The sequence below is a fragment of the Macaca mulatta genome, chromosome 19, assembly GCF_049350105.2.
Source record: "Macaca mulatta isolate MMU2019108-1 chromosome 19, T2T-MMU8v2.0, whole genome shotgun sequence".
Taxonomy (NCBI): domain Eukaryota; kingdom Metazoa; phylum Chordata; class Mammalia; order Primates; family Cercopithecidae; genus Macaca; species Macaca mulatta.
Window position 1 is genome coordinate 46137022 of NC_133424.1, and position 17151 is coordinate 46154172.

The 17151-nt window shown below is 42.7% G+C and overlaps 1 protein-coding gene, 1 long non-coding RNA gene and 1 other non-coding gene across 17 annotated transcripts in view; 1 reads left to right on the forward strand and 2 right to left on the reverse strand.

Annotated features, from left to right (window-relative positions):
- The window catches only part of ZNF30 (zinc finger protein 30), an 82176-nt gene that overhangs the window by 17626 nt on the left and 47399 nt on the right, over window positions 1-17151 (forward strand). The gene's annotated exons all lie outside the window — the stretch shown is intronic.
- On the reverse strand, window positions 24-2566 carry LOC144337399 (uncharacterized). The gene is made up of 2 exons (XR_013410472.1): window positions 2522-2566; window positions 24-1083 (listed from the first exon to the last, which is right to left on the reverse strand). It is a non-coding gene; the product is annotated as an uncharacterized LOC144337399 (long non-coding RNA).
- On the reverse strand, window positions 5074-5129 carry MIR7175 (microRNA mir-7175). Its single transcript, NR_128351.1, has one exon. It is a non-coding gene; the product is annotated as a microRNA mir-7175 (primary transcript).

Genomic DNA, 17151 nt, shown 5'->3' on the forward strand with positions numbered 1-17151 from the left:
ATAAATCAACAAACCCTGGGTAAGGTGAAAATATGACTTCCAGAATTATCATACTGTAACTTTCAAATGGCCCATTCAAAGGGAAAAAATAAATTCACAGAAACTATTCCTCAGGAAGCTCAGATATTGGACTTACGAGACAAAGACTTTGAAACAACCATTTTAAATATGGTCAAAGAGTGAAAGAAAAACATGGACAAAGAATTAAGGAAATCAGAAAAATTATGTTTGAATAAGTAGTGACTATCAATAAAGAGATAGAAATTACAAAAAGGAACCAAAACATTCTGAAGCTGAAAAGTACAATAATTACAGTGAAAAACTCACTATTGAGGTTCAACAGTAGATTTGAGCAGGCAGAAGACAGATTCAGTGAACATGAACACAAAACAATGAAAAGTATGTAGTCTGAGGAGCAGAAAAAAACATAAGACCTGCAGGACACCATTAAGCACACTAACATATGCAGTAAAGGATTCCCAGAAGCAAAGAGAGAAAAAGAAGAAGAAATAACATTTGAAGAAAGAATGCCTGAAAGCTTCCCGAATTTGATGAAATACATGAATATATGATCAATGTATTAGTCCATTCTAATGCTGCTATGAAGAAATACCCAACACTGAGTAATTTATAAAGGATGGAGGTTTAATTGACTCACAGTTCTGCATGGTGGGAAGGCCTCAGGAAACTTACAATCATGGTGGAAGGGGAAGCAAACACATACTTCTTCACAAGGCAGCAGGAGAGAGAAGTGTCAAGCAAAGGGGAAAAAGTCCTTTATAAAGCCATCAGATCTGGTGAAAACTCACTCACTATTTTGAGAACAGAAGCATGGAGGTAACCGCCCCCATAATTCAATTACCTCCTACTGGGTTCCTCCCATGACACATGGGGATTATGGGAATTACAATTCAAGATGAGATTTGGGTGGGGACATATCAATCAACAAACTCCACATAGAATAAACTGAAAGAGATACACATTGAAATACATTACAATCAACCTGTTGAAAGACAAGCACAAATTCTCTTAAAAGCAACAAGAGGGAAGGAGCTTATCATGTACAAGGGATACTTGATCTCACTTTTGCCCAGGCTGGAGTGCAGTGGCATGATCATGACTCACTGTATCCTCGACCTCCTGGGCTCAAGCAATCCTCCAGCCTCAGCCTCCTGAGTAGTTAGGACTACAGGTGTATGCCACCATGCCTACTAATTTTTAAATTATTATTATTATTATTATTTCTGCAGAGATGAGTTTCACTATGTTGCCCAGGCTGGTCTTGAACTCCTGGGCCCAAGCAATCCTTCTGCCTTTGCCTCTTAAAGTGCTGGGGTTACAGGCATGGGCCACCATGCCCACCCAACAACCAGTTGCTCACGGGAAACCATAAAAGCCAGAGGTATTAGGTTGCTAAAAGAAAAAGATGAACTGTCAACCAAGAATTCTATATCTGGCAAAAAAGTCCTTCAAAAATGAGGCAAAAATTAAGATATTCCCAGGTAAACAAAATCTGAAGGAGTTTGTTCCCTACAGGAGACCCTAAAACGGGCCTTTCAAATTGAAGAGAAAGACCATTAGACAGTAACACAAGGCCATAGGAAGAAACAAAGATGTCTGGTAATGATAACTACACAAGCAAACATAGGAGTCAGTGTTGCTGTGCTTTTGATTTGTAAATCCACTTTTTCTTACATAATTTAAGAGATGAGTACATAAAAATTATAAGTGTATATGACTGGGCACACAATATATAAGGAGGTAATCTGTGACAAGATAAAGGGGGAGGAGCTGTATAGGAGTAGATACTTTATATGCCACTTAAGTTAACTTGCAATAATTTCAAACTATATTGTTATAGGATGTTAAATATAATTCTCATGGAAACCACAGGAAGTATCTTTAAAAATATACATAAGGTCATGAAGAGGGGATCAAAAACATTTATTATAAAATATCAGTTAAACACACAAAAAAAAGCAGTAATGGAGGAAAAGAACAAAAAAGGCATAAGATATACAGAAAACAAATAAAATGGCAGAAGTTCTACCTTATCGGTAATTACTTAAAATGTAAATGAATTAAACTCTCCAATAAACATGTGGATATTGGCATAATAAATGAAAATCAAGACCCAATGATATGCTGTCTAAACAAGACTTGTTTAGCTCTAAAGACACATATAGGTTGAAAGTGAAAGGATGGGAAATGTTATCCAATAAAAATAATGACCAAACAAGAGCTGAAGTGGCTATACTAATAAACTAGTAAAAGGGCCAGGCACGGTGGCTCATGCCTGTAATCCCAGCACTTTGGGAGGCCGAGGTGGGTGAATCATGAGGTCAGGAGTTCGAGACCATCCTGGCCAACACGGTGAAACCCTGTTTCTACTAAAAATACAAAAATTAGGTGGGCATGGTGGCATGTGCCTGTAATCCCAGCTCCTCAGGAGGCTGAGGGAGGAGAATCACTTGAACCAGGGAGTCGGAGGTTGCAGTGAACCGAGATCACGCCATTGCACTCCAGCCTGGTGACAGAGTGAAACTCTCTCTCAAAAAAAAAAAAAGAGACTATTAAAAGGAGAGACATTATATACTGATAAAAGGGTCAGCTTATCAAGAAGATATAACAATTATGAATATATATGATCTAACATGACCACTTTTGGGTGAGGTTTTTCCCAAAAATGCAAGGTTGGTTTAATATTTAAAAAATAAATGTAATTCACCATATTAAGAGAATAAAGGAGAAAAGCCATAGGCAGTGCCTGTGTTCATTATGGAGGTGTAATTGTACTAAGTACCCTAAGGACTGTCAAAAATGGTAATATGTGATGTCTACATGATGGGAAGGCACCATAGTCTGGTGGTTAAATGTATGAGCTCTGGAATCAGACAACCAGGGTTCAAATTCCACCCAGTGTGGAATGCGGGCCACTAGTACACATGTGATACGAGGAAGGTTTTATGGCTTAAATGCTGTCTTACTAAATTTGTAAAAATAAGTGAAGATAAACTGCCTGCCAGGAAAGAATGTGTTGTGGTATCCTCATTGCCACCTCAGAAAGCCTAGCAGTCCCCCAGAGATGCTTGGGATACTCGCCTGTCCTGGGTGGCCACAGAAAAGGTGCACCCAGCTCCTGGAACTGAAGAAGAGCTAGGGAGGCCCCTGGAGGAGCTGGTGTTGGAGCCTTGACCTACCAGCCTGGAGGAGTGGGGATAGGTGTTGAGGGTGAACTGGTGTCATCTGCGGCAGTTGTCCGAAAGGAACAGCCTGAAATTCACCCTGTGGCACTGAGGTGCCTGCAGACGTGGTGCCCTGGAAGTGACAGTTATGTAGGCTCCTGGAGTTCAGTCTTGGACAGTCCCACCTTGCCACCAAGACTGTCTGGTGCCAAACACCTGCAACCTGTAGTAGGAATGCCAAGAAGTACTAGAGAGTCCTGCTGGGGTTCGGCCTCTGGGCCTCTTGCCCTTCAGTGCTTTTCCTCATGCATTTTCCTGGCAGTATGCCCTTAGCTGGGACACTTTTTCTCTGTCACATGTCCCATGTGTCACATGCGTCAAGCTGAACAGTACCTGGTTTGCCATGGAGGTAGCAGGTAGTTAGGAGACCTCTCCAAATGTCATATCTCCCAGGACCTGACAGCACACAAACTGCCCTTCATAGGCAACTTGCTTAGCAAGCTTTGCCCCCATCCTGATCGCATGCCTGGCCATGCTATCACGCACTTGTTCAATCCTACCCAGTGTGCTCCCCCTTCTGGCTGGGATCACTCTATTTTGGCTTTTTGCCTGGTAGTTCTACCAGGATCCTGGTGTCATATACCCCTAAAGGATAGTGTCCCACCAGGAAGCCTCAATGTTCCTCTCTGGGGATCCTGAGATGACGCTCTGAAAATGACATTGCTGTCTGCTTGTACCACAAAGTGGCCACTCCAGAATGACAAAGATCCCTCCTCCAAGGCACAAATGGACTCTCCTCCTTCATCACCTGATCAGACAGTCACCTGTGAGGCCTGGGACAGCCACTTACACCTCCCCCCAGATCCTTGCTTAAAGGAGACCGAGATGAAGATACCAGGGGCATGAAGGAAATGGATACTGAAGGAGGAAGATCCGCAGTGTGGGAGAAGACAGAGTTAGAGAAAATGGGCCCCTACAGCAGTGGGAGAGTACAATCAGCATCTAGGTCCCTAGCAACCAACAGAAGCATCACATATTTGGGAGCAGTCCTGGACCCCTGAAGATAAGCCTCTATTCCAATCACTCAGACGACAGCTGAGGTCAGATGTTACAGATGTCTTCTATGAGCTCATTCACAAAAGATCATGCCATCACCAGCCCAGATAGTCCTGCCTGCTGCAGGCTTCCTGCCTCTTCATGGCAGTGAAGGAGGTGCAGCAGGGCTGAATGGCCAGCCACATTCTCCTTCCTGCTGCCAGAGAAAGGAAGAGCTTGATGAATGCCATTATCAACTCAGCTCACCAGCCACATTGAAGTCAAAGACAACAACTCACAGAGGAAAGCTTTCAGATACTCTGTCAATGAGAAATTCTCCACTCACATCTGCCAGTTGTAGGCTCTGTGAACAGAAATTGTCAATGCCCCTGCTGCTGCCATTGCTGCCCCCATTGCCACTGTTGTGAGAGTGAAGAGAGCTGCCCCCATCTCCTACCTTGCCTGAATAGTTACTGCAGAAGACCTAAGCTTGGAGAACCCTGAACACCAATAGAACCTCAAGGTGGGAGAATAATATTGAGGCCCCTTCAGACAGCAGAGCAGCTCAGCCTGCTTGTTCTCCCTATCTGCTGTGGAGGCCACAGGTCCTTTGCCATTGGACACCTTTTCCTTGCAGATTCCAGAAACTACCAAATTAGCAGTCACTGACTTGACTGGCCTGTTAGGCCACCCGTACTCTTTGCCCCTGTACCTACACGCACATCAGATACTGATCATGAAATGAGACGCACAGTTCCTGACTCTCCTTTTGCTCTTCCTGCTATTTCTCACTTTGGCTTCCAACCTATATTTGCTATTCCACTTAATAATGAGAACAGGGGCCCTCTGCATTCCAGTCCCTCAGTCATAGTTGCAGGATCCTCTACTTCTGCCTAACCCACATGTCCTAGAACTTTCTCCCTCTCCTTAAAGCTTGCCTTCTGCAGAATGGAGTCACATACACCTGTGCATGTGGATTCTCCTCCCCATTTCTTACAGATCCCTCCTTAAGTTGCTTGCACCAGTACCCCTGTCTTTACCAGCCAACCCATCACTGCTTCTGCAGTTACTTCTAGCATGCCAGACAGCCTGTCTGCAGACTGGATTTCCCAGCCTGCTTGGACTGTGTTATAATTGATGTGGATAGTACTCTTCCTTCCAAGCTTTCTTCTTCAGGTCTCCCTCAAGATCTGGGGTGAGCTTCCTCCCATTGGACCAGGCCCATCCCAGTGTGGAGCAGATATCCCCTGCAAAGGCCACCGTCCCCACCAGCCCACCTGCTTTTATGGTCAGCAGCCCTACTTGAACTTCTAAGCTTGTTTTTTATTCAGGAAACACTTATCAGCTGAAATCTTGGGGTGCTTATTCAGGGCCTTGCCAAGAAGCCACTCTCCCCAGTGCCCTGTCTTTTCTGGCCCACCTACCACTGATTCTGCAGTCACCTTCACTCCAGTATGCAATCCGTCTTCAGACTCGGTGTCTCCGCCTGACTTTGCCTTTAAGGAAATCAACATGGGTACCATACCCATTCCCCATCTGTTATCATCCTGTCTCTCCCTGCAATGTTAACAGCTGTTTCCCTTTGAGAAACCTGCCAGTCCCTGAAAACCCTTCATACTTAACCTCTACTGCAGCCCTAGAACCCGATGGCAGCACAACTCATTCAGCTTTTGGGAACTAGACACTCCCATGTCCACTTTGGCATCAGTGTCAGCATTCAGCCAGCCCATGGTGATGCCTCGGGTGTTTTACCCATCGGTGTGGCCACTGTTATTCTTGCCATGAAATGCTACCAGAAAGCACAACACTGAGGACTGTTGCTCATTTCTTGCTGATGCCAATCCAAACCAATTTGTATTTGTGGGATCTGAAGCCCTTATGGATAGTAAAATCTTCGGGGTCATTGGGTCTACCACCCAGAGTCTACCACCACATCTGGATCACTTAGTTTTGGAGCAAAATGACTGGGGGACAGCCAGTACCATAGCTCATGATGGGGGAGGCTTAGACCTGAGCACCAGGGTCCTGTCAGCCCTGATGCACCCCTGCTGCAACTGGGGAAGACAGCACTGCTAAGAACAAATCAAATCTGTCCTGGGAAACACTTTCCTTCCCAACTGTAGTTAGAGCACCTGGTACCGGCCCAGCCAAAACACACCTACCACTACTGGAAGATTCATCAGCACTGAGAAAGAGTGTTTCAGAAGACATGGCTGTTCCCCCTTTTGTTCAGATCACCTGGGACCTGTCTAGCCAGAGCACTTGTGTTCCAGTGGAAGGGACCAGCACCACACCTGTGCTGAGATCCTTCTCTTCCTGCCCCCAGTCAAGCCACCTGGGGCACACCTAACTAAAGTACACCTGTTGCAGTCTAAGGGACCAGCACTGCATCTATGCTTGGATGCCGTTACGTTCCTACCTATAGCCAGAACACCTGAATCCCACCTGTCCAGGGCACATGTGTTGCAATGGAAGGGGCCAACATCATAACTATTTTTGAAAAGTCTTCTCTTCCTGCATATGGTCTAAGTATTGGGGCCCACCTGGCCAGAGCAAACCTGCTGGAGATACCTGCACCACTGAGAAGAAATGCATGCCACGTGATATATCTGTTCATTCCTTCCATCAGACACGTAGGGCCCACCTGTGCTGTTTGAATGGCTGGCATTTCACCTGTGATTGGAGATGCTACTGGCAGAGGACCTGGGGTACACAGTCTGGAGCACAGGCGATACTCTGGGAGGAGGCAGCCCCATTTCTGTGCTCCAGGGTATCTGTATGCTCACCGTCATTCACCGCTGCTGGCGTGGTCATGCTCAGGGCACATCTGATACAGTCTCACAGGAGAACACCATGCATACACTTTTCGGGAGACACTTCTATTCCTGCACCCACTCAGAATACCTGGGCTCTATCTAGACAAAGTAGCCCTTTGACTTGGTGTAGTGAACACAACTGAGAAAATACCTAGTTATGGGCCAGTTTTCCATTAGTCTTAGACTGGCAGTACCCCTTGCTGCCTATAGCTATCCCCTTTTGTCTTGCCCATTTGCCTTAACAAGCCCCATTCTTTCTTTCCCAGATTGCTATACAAATATAATATAATATAATATAATGTAATATAATATAGACTTGTTCTTGTTCATTAATCCTGTGCTAAGCTTCAGCACTTTTGCTCCATCTTTCAGAGCAAATGTACCTCCAGCGTGAGCATAGAAGCAGCAGTCCTGCTTAAGGCACCTTTGTCACCTGCCCAGGCTTCCTTTGGAGACCGAAGTTTGGGATCACCAACTCGTTCATTTTCTTCTAGTGAAAGAAACAATATCTCATCAACTCTAAGCAAAAGCTATCCAGAAGTAGCTGGTAGTGGTGGGGGACCACAACTTGCCATAAATGGACCTTGCTCCATTAGGAAGAGGCTCCGCCTCTTCTAGTTATGTCAAACAAACTTAACCTGCCCTCTATTATCCTAAAGAAAGCTGGCAGCCCAACCCTTCAGGGTGTTTTGTATATATGTTAAAGGGTGTGGGTTCAGATGAGGCTGGTGAGAAGTCAACACACTGGCCTTGAGGCAGTCTACTGTGGAAAGAAGAAAAAGATCAGTAAGTATCCACCACACCACACCCAGTTTCAACTATCAGTCTGGTAGAACCAAGCTATGGGTCAGTTTTCCTCCCGTCTTACACTGGCAGGACCCCCTGCTGCCTGTAGCTGCCTCCTTTTGTCTGGCCCATTTGCCTCAATGGGCCCTTTTCTTTCTTTCCTAGACTGATAAACACACACACACACACACATACACATTATATATATGTGCATATGTATATATACACACACACATTATGTGTATGTATACATATATACATCGTGTGTGTATATATATATAGAGAGAGAGAGAATGCCTTGTTTTTGTTCATTGATCCTCTCTGCTCACATGTCTTTGCTCTTTTACTCAATTGTGGAAGAAAAATTGACTTCTATAAGTGGTGCTGTGTTGAGGCAGATGTAACTTTTCAAAGTTCTGTGGCTCAGCAAATAGGATGTGGCATAGCCACACTTTACAACTGCACAGGCTGACATCTGACATCTCTGTGTTTTGATGTAAGGGATAGCAGCCATGAGGAAGAGAAGCTCAAAGGAGGAAGGGATGGGTGACCCTCCCTTGCCTTTTCCCTCTTTGCTTCTCTTCCATCACTCTGATTTGGTCGTAGGCTAGACCACCCCTGATGTGTGTAAGGGAAACAAACTTAACAAATTTGGTCTTTTGAAAATAATTAAATGTCTCCTTTGTGTCTTTCTCTTTCATTTAGACTTAAGAAAATCATCCCCACATATTCACACCTTGACTAGAGAGGATAGGTATGGCATAGAGGCCCTTATGTCTAGAAGAAAAAAAGGAAGAAAAAGCTCATGGCTCCTTTGTGATTATTGGAAATTTTAAGTCTAGGATGTCACATATTATATAGAAGTGTTTTCGGCCGGGCGCGGTGGCTCAAGCCTGTAATCCCAGCACTTTGGGAGGCCGAGACGGGCGGATCACGAGGTCGGGAGATCGAGACCATCCTGGTTAACACGGTGAAACCCCGTCTCTACTAAAAAATACAAAAAACTAGCCGGGCGAGGTGGCGGGCGCCTGTAGTCCCAGCTACTCGGGAGGCTGAGGCAGGAGAATGGCGTGAACCCGGGAGGCGGAGCTTGCAGTGAGCTGAGATCCGGCCACTGCACTCCAGCCTGGGTGACAGCGCGAGACTCCGTCTCAAAAAAAAAAAAAAAAAAAAAGAGGTGTTTTCATGCTCCAGGAAAATTCAGAAAAGATTATTTTTTCAAGAAAATACCTAGATAAGGTCTATTTGGAAAAGTAATTGGTCTGGCTCTAGTATAAAACCCTAAAATAGCAAATTACAGTCCTTACCATTTTATCCAAATCTAGCTGTCTGTGGAGTCCTGCTGTGTCTCCACTAGACTTAATTCCTGAAAATACAATCTTTCCTAAGATAATTCATAGTTCAGGAGAAACAGCTGAAGCTGGGGGGAAAAGAAAAATATAAGCATTTCACTTAGCTTACACATATTATTTTACTAAATGTTTATTCAGAGTTGATTCTACACTAGACATTGTGCTTGAGCCTAGTGACATATAGCTGAAAGGCATCTATTGCCTCAAAGGAATTTACAATATAGTAGGAGTGATGGGTGAATATATCAAAAGTAAAATTGGAGGGGTTACTAGTAGGGATATGGGAGCAGTAAGAACACTAAACTAAGAATATCATTTCTTCAGAAACTAACAGAACTAGACTAACAACAATGAACAAAAAAAATAGTAAGTCCTTCCCTATCGATAGTTACTTTAAATATAAATAGATTAAATTTCTCAATCAAAAGACACAGAGTAGCTGGATGGATAAAAAGAGTTACCGCCGGGCGCGGTGGCTCACACCTGTAATCCCAGCACTTTGGGAGGCCGAGGCAGGCGGATCACGAGGTCAGGAGATTGAGACCACGGTGAAACCCCATCTCTACTAAAAATACAAAAAATTAGCCGGGTGAGGTGGCGGGCGCCTGTAGTCCCAGCTACTCAGGAGGCTGAGGCAGGAGAATGGCGTGAACCCGGGAAGCAGAGCTTGCAGTGAGCCGAGATTGCGCCACTGCACTCCAGCCTGGGCGACAGAGCAAGACTCCATCTAAAAAAAAAAAAAAAAAGAATTACCCAACTACATTCTGTTTACAGGAAACTCACTTTAGATTTAAGGACATACATCGTTTGAAATTGAATGAATGGAAAAAGATATTCCATGCAAATAGTAACCAGAAGTGCGTCAGGTGGCTACACTTATATTGGACAAAATAGACTTTAAGTCAAAAACTACCGTAAGAGACAGAGAAGGACATTATATAATGATACATGGGTCAATTCATCAGGAAAATATAACAATTATAAATATATATGAACCAAACATAAGAACACCTAAATATATAAAGCAAATATTGACAGGACTAAAGGGAGAAATAGACAATAATAGGAGACTTCAATTCCTGACTTTCTGTATGGATGGAAAGAACATGCAGACAGAAGATCAATTATAAACAGAAGTTAGTAAACAGAAGACTTAAACAACACTAAAGACCAAATAGACCTAACAGGCATATACAGAACATCTCACTCAATAGCAACAGAATACACATTATTCTCAAGCCCACATAAAATATTCTCGGGAATAGATCAATTACAATTTTATCTAGATCTGGCTGGCTATCAAGTCCTGCTATGTCTCCACTAGACTTAATTCCTGAAAATACAGTCTTTTCTAAGATAATTCACAGTTTAGGAGAGCCAGCTGAAGCTGAGGGGAAAAGATCAGATAACAAATTTAAGAAGATCATATCAAGTATCTTATCTGAGCCAAATGGAATGAAACTAGAAATCAACACCAGAAGGGAAACTGGAAAATTCACGTATATGTGGAAATTGAACATTGAAGAGGAGAGTACACTTCCAAACTCATTTTATGAGGCCAGCACTACCCTGACACCAATGCCAAAGATAGCACAAGAAAAGAAGACTATTGGCCAATATCCCTGATGAACACAGATGCGAAAATCCTTAGCAAAATATTAGCAAATTGAATTTAACAGCACATTAAAATAATCAGATACCATAATCAAGTGGGATTTATCCCTGAGATGCAAGTATGGTTCAATATATGAAAATCAATTAATGTGATTTACTGTATTAACATAATAAAGGATAAAAATCATTTTATGTGGCTCTGAAACCCAATGGCAGCACAACTCCATCAGCTTTTGGAAATTGGAATATGCAGAAAAGGCATTTGATGAAATTTAACACCGTTTCGTAAGAAAAAATATCTCAACAAATTAGGTTAGACGGGATGTATCTCAACACAGTAAAGGCCAATAGGAAAAGGCCATAGCTAACATACAGTCAACAGTGAAAAACTAAAAGCTTTTCTTCTAAAATTAGGAACAAGGCAAGGACTCCTGCTCTTACTACTTCCATTTAACTTACTACTGGAAGTCCTGGCCAGAGCAATTAAGCAAGTAAAATAAATAAAAGGCATCCAAATTAGAAAGAAAGATGTAAAATTGTCTGTTTGCAGATGATATGATCGTACATATTGAGAATTCTAAAGAATCCATAAGAAAACTGAGAACTCAGCCCGGGCACGGTGGCTCACACCTGTAATTCCAGCATTTTGGAAGGCCTAGGTGGGCAGACCATGGGGTCAGGAATTCAAGACCATCCTGGTCAACATGGTGAAACTCCATCTCTACTAAAAATACAAAAATTAGCTGGGTGTGGTGGCAGGCACCTGTAATCCCAGCTACTTGGGAGGCTGAGGCAGGAGAATCGTTTGAACCCGGGAGGAGGCAGAGGTTGCAGTGAGTCGAGATTGCACCGTTGCACTCTAGCCTGGGAGACAAGGTGAGACTCTCAAAACAAAACAGCTGGGCATGGTGGCTCATGCCTGTAATCCCAGCACTTTGGGAGGCCAAGGCAGGCGGATCATAAAGTCAAAAGATCGAGACCATCCTGGCCAACATGGTGAATCCCTGTCTCTACTAAAAATACAAAAAAAAATTAGCTGGGCCGGGCGCGGTGGCTCACGCCTGTAATCCCAGCACTTTGGGAGGCCGAGGCGGGCGGATCACAAGGTCAGGAGATCGAGACCACGGTGAAACCCCGTCTCTACTAAAAATACAAAAAATTAGCCGGGCGCGGTTGTGGGCGCCTGTAGTCCCAGCTACTCGGGAGGCTGAGGCAGGAGAATGGCGTGAACCCGGGAGGCGGAGCGTGCAGTGAGCCGAGATCGCGCCACTGCACTCCAGCCTGGGAGACAGAGCGAGACTCCGTCTCAAAAAAAAAAAAAAAAAAAAATTAGCTGGGCATGGTGGTGCGTGCCTGTAGTCCCAGCTTCTCAGGAGGCTGAGGCAGAAGAATCACTTGAACCTGGAAGGTGGGGGTTGCAATGAGCGGAGATCACACCATTGCACTCCAGCCTGGGCAACAGAGCGAGACTCCATCTAAAAAAAAAAATACTGTTCAAAAAAGCAGAATTCAGAAAATGAAAAGGTAAACCTTAACAAGAAAAAATATTTGCAAAATATGTGTCTAACAAAAGACTGCTACAACTCAATTATAAAATATCAGGCCATTGAATAAAAATTGGCAAACTTTTAGCTATACTGACCAAGATAAAAGGAGAAAAGATTCAAATTACCAAAATCAGAAATGAAAGAGGAAACGTTACTACCAACATTATAGAAATTAAAAGAACTATAAAGGAATACTAGTACAATTTTATACCTAGAAATTCTATAATTTGGGTGAAATGGACAAATCCCTAGAATCATAGAAACTATGAAAGCTAACTTGAGAAGAAATAGGATCATCTAAATAGGCATACAACAAGTGAGGAGTAATTAATTCATAATCAAAAAACCACCCACAAAATATTCCAGTTCCAGGCCAGGAGCAGTGACTCATCCCTGTAATCCCAGCACTGTGGGAGGCTAAGGCAGGCAGATCACTTGAGGTCAGTAGTTCAAGACCAACCTGGCCAGCATGGTGAAACCTATCTCTACTAAAAATACAAAAAAAAAAAAAAAAAATTAGCCAGGTGTGGTGGTGCATGCCTGTAGTCCCAGCTACTCAGGAGGCTGAGAAAGGAGAATCGCTTGAACCCAGGATGTGGAGGCTGCAGTGATCCAAGATCACTCCACTGCACTGCACTCCAGCCTGGGCAACAGAGCAAGACTCCATCTAAAAAAAAAAAAACCTTCCAGGTCCAGATGGCTGAATTTTGTTAAACATTTAACAAAGAATTAATACCAATTCTTTGTGAACTGTTCATTTTATGGACAGTTAACTCATTTTATGAAACCAGTATTACCTTGATACCAAAACAAGACAAAGACATCATAAAAAGAGAAAAGTACAGGCCAATATGATTCTTATAAATATGGATGCAAAACTCTCAACAGAGTACTGGTAAACAAAGCCCAACAATATATAAAAAGAATGTATGCCAGCAATGCAAGGTTGGTTTAACATCCAAAAATAAACTATTGTAATACATAATATCAGTAGAACAAGAAACAAATCATATGGTCATTTCAACACATGCAGAAGAAGCATATCACAAAATTCAACATCTTTTCATAATAGTAATTTTTAAATTATTTTTATTTTTCAATATAGAGATGGAGTTTTGCCATGTTGCCCAGGCTGGTCTCAAACTGCTGAGCTCAAGTGATCTGCTGGCCTTGGCCTTCCAAAGTGCTAGGATTACAGGTATGAGCCATCATGCCTGGCCATAATAATAATTTTTTAAAACTCAACAAAGTAGTAATAAAAATGAACTTCCTCAACCTCATAACAGCAAGTACAAAAAACCCACAGCAAACATCATAATGATTAAAGTTGGATGCTTTCCCTCTAAGTTTAAGAACAAGATTATAGGCTGGGCATAGTGGCTCATGTCTGTAATCCTACCACTTTGGGAGGTTGAGGCAGGCAGATTGCTTGAGCCCAGGAGTTCGAGACCAGCCTGGGCAACATGGCAAAACCCTGTCTCTACAAAAATTACAAAAAAATTAGCCAGGCGTGGTGGTGGGCACCTGTAGTCCCAACTACTTGGGAAGCTGAGGTGGGAGGATCACCTGAGCCCAGGAGGTCAAGGCTGTGGTAAGCTGTAATTATGCCACTGCATTCCAGACTGGGTGACAAAGTAAGACTCTGTCTCAAAAAACAAACAAACAAAACAAAACAAAAAAACAAGATTATAATGTCTACTCTCATCACTTTTATTTATTATTGTACTTGAGTCTGTAGCTAGGGAAATTTGCAGATTAGAGTTATTTTGTGGGAAATGTCCAAAAGAATCCAATGAAAAATCTATTAGAACTAATAAACTAGTTCAGCAGTATTATATAAATTGATATATAAAAATCAATTGTATTTGTATACACTTGCAATGAATCACCCAAAACTAAAATTAAGTAAACAATTTCATTTACAGTAACATAAAGAATAAAACATTTAGGAATAAATTTAACAAAAACATTTTTAATATGTACTCTGAAAACTACAAAACATTGTTTAAAGAGAGTCAAAAATATCTACAGAATAGGAAAAAGAATGCACATTCACGAATAAGAAGGCTTGATATTGTTAAGATGACAATATTCCCCAAACTGATCTACAGATTCAATGCAGACTCTAGCAGAATCCCAGCTGACCACTTTGTAGAAAGTGATAAGCTGATTGTAAAATTCATATGGAATCGCAAGGAACCCTAAGTAGCCAAACAGTTTGAAAAAGAAAAACAGCCGGGCATGGTGGCTCACGCCTGTGATTCCAGCACTTTGGGAGGCCAAGGCGGGCAGATCACCTGAGGTCAGGAGTTCGAGACCAGCCTGACCAACATGGCGAAATCCCATCTCTACTAAAAATACAAAAACTAGGCCAGGTGTGGTGGCTTATGCCTGTAATCGCAGCACTTTGGGAGGCCAAGGCAGGCGGATCACAAGATCAAGAGGTCGAGACCATCCTGGCCAACATGGTGAAACCCCATCTCTACTAAAAATATAAAAATTAGGCAGGTGTGGTGGCACATGCCTATAATCCCAGCTACTGGAGAGGCTGAGGCAGGAGAATTGCCTGAATCAGGGAGTCGAGGTTGCAGTGAGCCGCGATCACGCCACTGCACTCCAGCCTGGGTGACAGAGTGAGACTCCATCTCAAAAAAATAAAAAAAAGAAAGAGAAAGAAAAGGAAGGAAGGAGGGAAGGAGGGAAGGGAGGGAGGGAGGGAGGGAAGGAAGGAAGGAAGGAAAGGAAGGAAGGAAGGAAGGAAGGAAGGAAGGAAGGAAGGAAGGAAAGGAAGGAAAGGAAAGGAAAGGAAAGGAAAGGAAAGGAAAGGAAGAAGGAAGGAAGGAAGGAAGGAAGGAAGGAAGGAAGGAAGGAAGGAAGGAAGGAAGGAGAAAACCAAAGTAGGAGAATTCACACTTACTGATTTCAAAACTTACTGCAATGGCCCAGGCATGGTGGCTCATGCCTGTAATCCCAGCACTTTGGGAGGCCAAGGTGGGAGCATTGCTTGAAGCTGGGAGGTCAAGGCTGCAGTGAGCCATGCTCATATTACTGCACCCCAGCCTGGATGACACAGCAAGACCCTGTCTCAAAAAAAAACAAAAAAGAAAACAAAAGTTATTGCAATATAATGGTAATCAAGACTGTGTGGTGTTGGCACAAGGATAGACATATAGATCAATAAAATAGAATTGAGTGTCTACAATTGCATGAAATAAACCCATAAATCTTCTGTTTGATTTTTTAATTACTTCAATCATTTTGTTACATTTCTCTGATAAATTTCTGAATTGCTTTTCGGTATTATCTTGGAAATCAAATCAAAACTGCTGTTTTGAATTCCTGATCATAGAGCTTGCCTATTGTCATCTTGTTAGGATTGGTCACTGGCTCTTTACTTTGTCCTTTTGGGGAGGTCATCGTTCCCTGTCTGCTATTGTTTCTTATGGATCTACATCTATGTCTTTGCACTGAAGGATGTGTTAGTTATTCCAGCTTTCTCTGTCTGGTTTGTTTTTGTTTTTCTTAGATATGTTTGCTTAGAGATTCTTTGCAGTTTATCTGTTGAGTATCTTTTTCATTAGGTCACTCTCTCCTTTATGGTGCTAGGTGGCACCTTAAGCCCAGGTGTGTCTTTGCCCTAGCAAACATTTTGAGATCTGCCCATCCTGAATGAGGGAGTCCCAAAGGGGCTACCCTGGCAGGGTAGGAAGGCTGGCTAGGGGTTTCTGCCCAGGAGACCCTCTCATCTGAGTTCTGGGATATTGCTGGTGATTATCTTTGTGCTGGATATTTGTTTCTGTTTTCTTGGTGAGAGTGAAGCCAGCTTGCTTCTACTCCACCATTTTGGACCTAGTACCAGTGCAAAACCCATATATCTTTGGTCAACTGATTTTTTTTTTTTTTTTTTTTTTTTTTTGAGACGGAGTCTCGCTCTGCCGCCCGGGCTGGAGTGCAGTGGCCGGATCTCAGCTCACTGCAAGCTCCGCCTCCCGGGTTCACGCCATTCTCCCGCCTCAGCCTCCTGAGTAGCTGGGACTACAGGCGCCCGCCACCGCACCCGGCTAGTTTTTTGTATTTTTTAGTAGAGACGGGGTTTCACCGTGTTAGCCAGGATGGTCTCGATCTCCTGACCTCGTGATCCGCCCGTCTCGGCCTCCCAAAGTGCTGGGATTACAGGCTTGAGCCACCGCGCCCGGCCCAGGTCAACTGATTTTTTAATAAAGGTGCTAAGACCATTCAATGAGGGAAAAGTAATCTTTCAACAAATAGTGCTGGGGCAACTGGATAGTCACATGCAAAAGAATAAAGTTGGACCTTTGCCTTGCACCATATACAAAAATTAACTCAATGTGAATTGACTACATAAATTAAGAGTTAAAACTATAAAACTCTTAGAAGAAAACATATAGAAAAAGCTTCATGACATTGATTTTGGGAATGGTTTCTTAGACGTGGCAGCAAATAAAAAGCAAAAGAAAAACTAGATAAATTTTTTCCTACATCAAAATGAATAACTTTTGTGCTTCAAAAGATACCATCAAGAAATTGAAAATAAAACCCATAGAATGGGAAAAAAATATTTGCAAATCATATATGTGGTAAGAGGCTTGTATTCATAATGTATAAATAACTCTTACAACTCAATAATAAAAGATAAAAACCTATTTAAAAATAAGCAAAGGATACGAATAGACATTTCTCCAAAGAAGACATACAAATGGTCAATTTGCAAACAAAAAGATGGTTAGCAACATTAGTCATTAGAGAAATACAAATCAAAACCACAATGATGTGTCATTTCATACATGTGTCATTT